At 41.8% G+C, this 6736-nt stretch overlaps 1 pseudogene; it reads left to right on the forward strand.

The window, feature by feature from the left end:
• Nucleotides 1–528: 528 nt before the first annotated feature.
• On the forward strand, nucleotides 529–3132 carry LOC123727311 (uncharacterized; annotated as a pseudogene).
• Nucleotides 3133–6736: the final 3604 nt, after the last annotated feature.

Here is a 6736-nt window from a genome sequence, read left to right on the forward strand (position 1 = left end):
ACCAGTTTAATTATGCAAGCTAATTTGTGGGTGGCATGCGGTGGCACACCTTGAAAGTTAGGCTCGGTGTGCTCATCTCAGAGTTGAGGCTCCCCGAAAAAAGCTTCAAGGTGCAATTTAAGGGACTCTCAGTCCCAGGCCTCGCATCCTCTGGTTCCTTGTCACCGAATGAGCTTAACCAATCAGCAGTCTGGGTTCAGATGCCTTAGAAGGCATGGCAACAGAGCTTGAGGTCACTGAGGCAGAAAGGTACAATGAAAGGTACAGCTCACTAGCTCAAACACACACACACACAAACAGTATGTTGGTGTGTGGAGAAGGATAGATCAACGGTTCCTCAATCAATAAAATTTGATTTGTGTAGTTCTTTCTGCAAATGATCTGGGCCTAGATTCCCAACAAGCAAGCAGAAGCAGTGGCAACGAACAACCTCCAGAGGCACCAAGCTCAAGAGAGGGAGTCCATTCTTTTGGCTGGCTGGGCAAAGTGTTCTTACACACACATTGGCCAAGTTTCTAATAGACAGAAATGGTTGACACCCTTGAGCTCCTGGTGTTCAGGATCTTCATCTCCACCGTGGGCATTGTGGGATATGTAGTCCTGATCCTGTCTTTAATAAAGAACCAGATCTCCTGTCTGAAGACCTTTGAGGTGTTTCTCCTGGGCCTCGCTGCCTCCAACCTCGTTGCCCCCAACCACAACGTCCATCCTCACCACCTGGTCTTGCCGGCCCCTCAAGTTCTTCACGGTGAGAGTAAAGTAGTATAGCAGCTGATGGCCAAAGTGCATTGCTAGTGCCTTCCTGAGACCTAGAAGTACTGTCACCCCAGATGGCTTAGCTTTTCTTGGTCAGTGGTGGGCTATTTCTAGGCTATTGCTAGTGCTTCTTGTTTCTTACACTGCGGAGGGTTATATGAGTTTGCGCCCTGGTCAGGCGGAGATTAAGTTATGTGTTTGGCTCTATTTGTTTGGAATGTTGGTGTTCGGCAAAATTGCCAGCATCCTCTTCACCGTCCTCTTCAGCATCTTCCGTTACCAGAAGCGTTGAGATCCTGAGACGAGGGGCAACTTACCCATCTTTCTGGACAACATCCGGTTGGCCTGGGCTGTGAGTGGGCTGTGTGTGATGCTAGCCATACTCCTGGGAGCTCCTTCCCTATCTCATGAACCTGGACGGTCATATGGATAACTATACACATGACGGCAGCTGCCCTCCAGACTTCTTCCACTGTCCCAAGGAGAACTGCCCGACCACTAATCAAGTCTACAAGTACCTTTATATTTTGCTCTGCAACCTGCTGCTTCTATTCATCGTCACCGCCACCAGCTGTCTCATTGTAAAGGTCTGTAAACCCCATGGAGTCGGGAGAGGTTCCCCCTAACCACTGATCCAGGTTCAGATATTTTGTTATCCCTCTAGTCTAATGGTTTATAAGGTTCGTTTTGGGGGTAGAGTGATCTGATTCCAGATCTGTGGTCTTTGACCACACTTTTCTCAGGGGTGTCCAGCTGACACAAAACATGTAGGGGGTGGATCAGCTTTAATATTGCGGATAGAATGTTGCTTCCATCAATGTAATTGTCTGCATCATTTCCAATCCCCCAGTGTCTTGATATGTGTTTGTCTCACCTACTTTAGTTGAATGCACCTACAGTATTATAACTCATTATATAAATGTTTGCTAAATGTTGGTGCGCCAGATGCTGCTAGAGTAGAGGAGGATGGTGGTGCCAGCGCCAAGTGCAGCAGGGGGGCAGCCTCTGAGAAAGAAGGGGTGGTGGGCATCCTAGCAGCAATGGGGTTGTTCCAGATGGACTGGATCCTCTACTTGGTCCTCTACCTGGCCTTCAGCCCTCACGACTTCCCCTCCTGTTCCGAGGTGGAGTTCTTCATCACCACGTACTATACCACCATCAGCCAATATGTGTATGGGATAGGGAGTAACCTGTTTTCTCTGAAACACTTTAACCTCTCTGGTATAAGTGGGACGGTAGTGTCCCACCTCGACAACAGCCAGTGAAATTGCAGGGCGCCAAATTCAAAACAACAGAAATCCCATAATCAAAATTCCTCTAACATACAAGTATTATACACCATTTTATAGATAAACTTCTTGTTAATGCAACCACAGTGTCCGATTTCAAAAAGGCTTTACGGTGAAAGCACACCATGCGATTATGTTAAGTCAGCGCCTAGTCACAGAAAACCATACAGCCATTTTCCAGCCAAGGAGAGGAGTCACAAAAGTCAGAAATAGCGCGTCATGTTCAGTAATCATTGTCTCAAACAAACATCCGGTGAAATTTCAGAGAGCCACATCAAATTACAGAAATACTCATCATAAACATTGATGAAAGATACAAGATTTATACATAGGATTAAAGATAAACGTCTTGTTAATCCAGCCGCTGTGTCAGATTTCAAAAAGGCTTTACGGCAAAAGCACACTATGCGATTATGTTAGGTCAGCGGCTAGCCACAGAAAACCATACACTGAGTCCTAAGTCTTTGTATGGTGGATAGGCTTTCAATGGAAAAACAGCCTTTCAAAATAATAGTACTTCCTGGATGGATTTTCCTCAGGTTTCCGCCTGCCATATCAGTTCTGTTATACTCACAGACATTATTTTAACAGTTTTGGAAACTTTAGAGTGTTTTCTATCCAAATCTACTAATTATATGCATATCCTATCTTCTGGGCCTGAGTAGCAGGCAGTTTAATTTGGGCACGCTTTTCATCAAAAATTCCGAATGCTGGCCCTTACCCCAGTGAAGTTTTAAGAAGTAATGGAAGAAAAAAATGCAGGCCTTAGCTTAGGTGTTAGGAGCAACCTATTTTCTTGGAGGTTCTGGAGTGTTAGGAGTGCAGTATGAATATGGGATAGGGAATAACCTGTTTTCTCTTAAACATTTAAAGAAGTTGAGGCTAATTTATCAACCCTAGGAGTTTTTAGGTGTAGGTGATTGTCTATTTTCTGGATAAGGGTACCTTGAAAACACTCACTATGATTATGCTTTCACTACTTTGTACAAACTATAAACAGATAACAATAAAATAGCAAGGACGATACTGAATCTGAGCCCTCTGTCTCATGTTGGCCCTTCTCAACTCAGAGAACTCTAGTGGCTAATGGTTGATAAAAGGGTTGTTCAATTGAAGTTGGGGATGACCCACAACATCTTATATGGCACAGTCCACCAGTATCTGAAAACAAAAACGTTTTACTTCAGTTAGGGACTCTTCGGACGCCACGAGAGGCAGAGCCGTAGACTTTGTGCAATGTCAATTTAAAAGTTGTACTGGTCAGAACATGTTTTATATACGGCAGTTGTAGAGTGGAAAAAATGACTGGCTGCGATTAAAACAGTTTCTACCAGTCATAGGTTCAAACACTCCTGCAAGGCTTGGTTAATGATGAGATAACCTTCTAGTGTTAACAACCCTCAATGTTTTTTAAAAATAAACAATTCTGCGCTAGTGGACTTATTTGCTAGGTGTGTATATTTGCTTTTTTTGATACCGTGTATGTAAATATTTGAACTTTATCTATGGTTGAATGTATGGCACAGATTGCCCATGACACTTGACTTTTCCCTAAAGCCCTTGCCTACCAATAGAGGACCACAATGGAAACAAGTCTCTTGAGTTTTTTGTTTATGTATCCTCAACAACTTTGGTATCTGTTGCCTGGTGTAACATTTTATGTATTTTCGAAATTGTCAAATAAAATCATAATGGGAACTATCAACCATGGTGTGTTGGGAGTGCAGTATGTGTATGGAATAGGAAATATGATATACTTCTCTAAAGCATTTTCAGAAGTATTTGGGAAATGGATCCTTTACATTTATTTTGGAGGAAACAAGGGTAAAGCTGTTTGTAAGAAGATACTACTTAAACATTTTTATAGTTTGAAACAAAATTCAATCAAGAGCACACTAAAAGGAACAACTGACCATAACTGTAGTATATAGACATTTATTTGAAAAAGGATTCACTGAATGAAGGAAATGTAGTACTTGGTATTAATAACATTTATTAAAAGATATATAATTTGACATGCAGGTTGTTACATTCTAAGCAGTTTTCAACTGGTACTGAATTGCAATACTTCAAATAAAGAAAGAAGAATACTTTGGATGAATTTATCTGTCCAAGCAGGAGTTTGGTTCTAAAACAATATGTGCAGAAAGGGGACATTAAGACATAAGCATTTTACCTGACTGGCTTTTCAACGACAACTTGAAATGTGGCATACACGTTTTGTGCTCTTGTAGGAAGCAGTAACTCCCCATTGCTGACATATAGTTATCTATAACTGGGCTTATAACTCGTTAACTAACAAAGAATATCAACAAATGTGCACACACGTGGCTCTGTGCTCTGATCTGAAAAGCGCATTCACTCGCAGGTGATTGAAAGCCCCCGCCAATAGAATTCTAGCTCAACTTGTCCATCCTCTTTGACATCGAGCTGAAGGAACTGTTTGGGGTGGCTGTCGCCGCCATGCAAATTTTGCAAGAAGGAAGGCAAAGCTTCTGCCTGCCCAGTAGAGCTGGGAACCTTGGCAACCCGGTCTACCCCTCCATGAGCCAAGGCTTCTCTGCTGGGAGAGGGCTACACTCTGGCTCCAGGGTTAAAATATAACTTTGTTCTATTTGTGACGCTTGGTGCGCTGGAAGTCCCGCCTTTCCCATCTCCTCATTGGTTTTTAGGAGCATGTACCCACGTGGGTGATTGAAAGATGAACTGATGTCAATACTCCAGTCCAGTTGGTGGTAGTAATGCACCTTAAAGTTGGTTGCCTAAAGTCCAAAGAAGAAGAAGAAGCCTGAAGGAGGAGAGATTACTAGAAACTAAGTCGGTTTATCCTTTAATCTGTGGATTAATTATCGGACTAGAGCACCTTGTGCATTTCAGGTAAAATAATAACCCTATGTTTATATCCCAGGACAAATTAGCTAGCAACAGCAAGCTAGCTAGCTACGTTTCCATAAATGTTGAATGCTTTTCGACCTGTCCCCAAATTAATATAATTAGTTCAGAGTTCGTTTTGATGTTTCAACCTGTGTGTCCTGATCGTGATGGAGCACGCGGACACACACCCGCTCCCAGTCTAGTCAGCATGTAACAGTAACCTAATGTAGCAGGCATAAAAGAAACGCCTGAAATTAGATCTACATACTGGACTTGACAAGAAGAAAAAAAAACTGTCGGGGGAGGTTCTCTTCTGCACTGTTCAACCAGTCCAGTAAATGTAGAGGAGGAGTTAAAATGCAAATTGTCCGAACAGACCTGCAAGGAAGGTGGATCTTTTAATAAATGCTAGTGGACGATAAAAAATGTTTGCTCATTAATCTAAACAGTCTTAATAATGATGATCCACACTTCTTCGAAAATATGCATATATCTATTGCGCTTGCAAGTCACAAATTGTCCTATTAATATGGTGGTAGATTATAACACGTTTTTAAGTGCTTCAATGAACCGTAAAGGATATCAAACTACAAACTATCACCCTCATATACTTAAGGAGACCATGACTATCATGGGCACATTAGAACTAGTGGATATATGGAGGCTTAAAAAGCCTGACCTAGTGAGATATAGTCGTCTTGACTATTTTCTTGTGTCCTTTTTCTGGCACCAAAAGTTTTAAAATGTCAGGTTGGTGGGTGTAGCTGGTGTATAAAGTCAGGCGCAGGAGAGCAGAGATGAGTGAAACAATGCACTTTACTCGACAGCACAAAGTAAACAATTTACAAAGTGCAAAAAGAACGGTTGCCACAAAGCATGGGTGATAAACAGCACCCAATACAAACCAGCCGGAACATACCGACCTGAACAAATAACAATCACACACAAAAACATGGGGGAAACAGAGGGTTAAATACATGACCAGTAATTGGGAAATGAAAACCAGGTGTGTGGGAAAATGAGACAAAACAAATGGAAAATGACAAATGGATCGGCGATGGCTAGAAAACCGGTGACGTCGACCGCCGAACACCACCCAAACAAGGAGAGGCATCAACTTCGGCCGAAGTCTTGACATAAAAAGTGTTGACAGGGGAGAGAACGCGATCGGACCACCATCTAATTGGCATCCACATAACTCTTACAGAATGTCCACGTGGGCGGGGATATTGGAAATTTAATCAAAGCCTACTGGATGACAATCCGTTCTTAACCAAGACAAAATAATTTATAACTGACTTTTCCTGCATAACACTGCAGATCCCCTTATTGTATGGGACAGCTTCAAATGTGCCTTCAGAGGCCATGCAATTCACTACTCATCTTTAAAACATAAACAATTTAGGTCAAAATAGATTAGACTAACAAAGGAAATGGAGGAACTACCATTACAAGAGGATGGCAATAAAAACTGTGCTATAGAGGCACAGAATAAGTGAAGAGGAAAAACATAAAAATGCTACCAAAAATAATTTACAGAAATTGGTTACAAATGATGGAGTCATCCATGATTCACTGATTGATATCTTGAAATAAGAAGCAAAATAAGTTAAGCATATGTTCTCTTTTCAGTTTCCTCCATCTTCAGTGAATGATATTAACTGTAAGGACTTAATAATAGCGTAAAAGTGTACAGAAGGATTTGAGTGAAGGCCAAATTGCAGAGGAGGAACTTATTGATGCTATTCAATCTTTTCAGTCTGGAAAAACTCCAGGGCTTGATGGCATACCAGTAGAGTTATACCAAATATTTTTTT

Source organism: Salmo salar, chromosome 15 (genome assembly GCF_965601325.2).
Source record: "Salmo salar chromosome 15, fSalSal1, whole genome shotgun sequence".
NCBI lineage: Eukaryota > Metazoa > Chordata > Actinopteri > Salmoniformes > Salmonidae > Salmo > Salmo salar.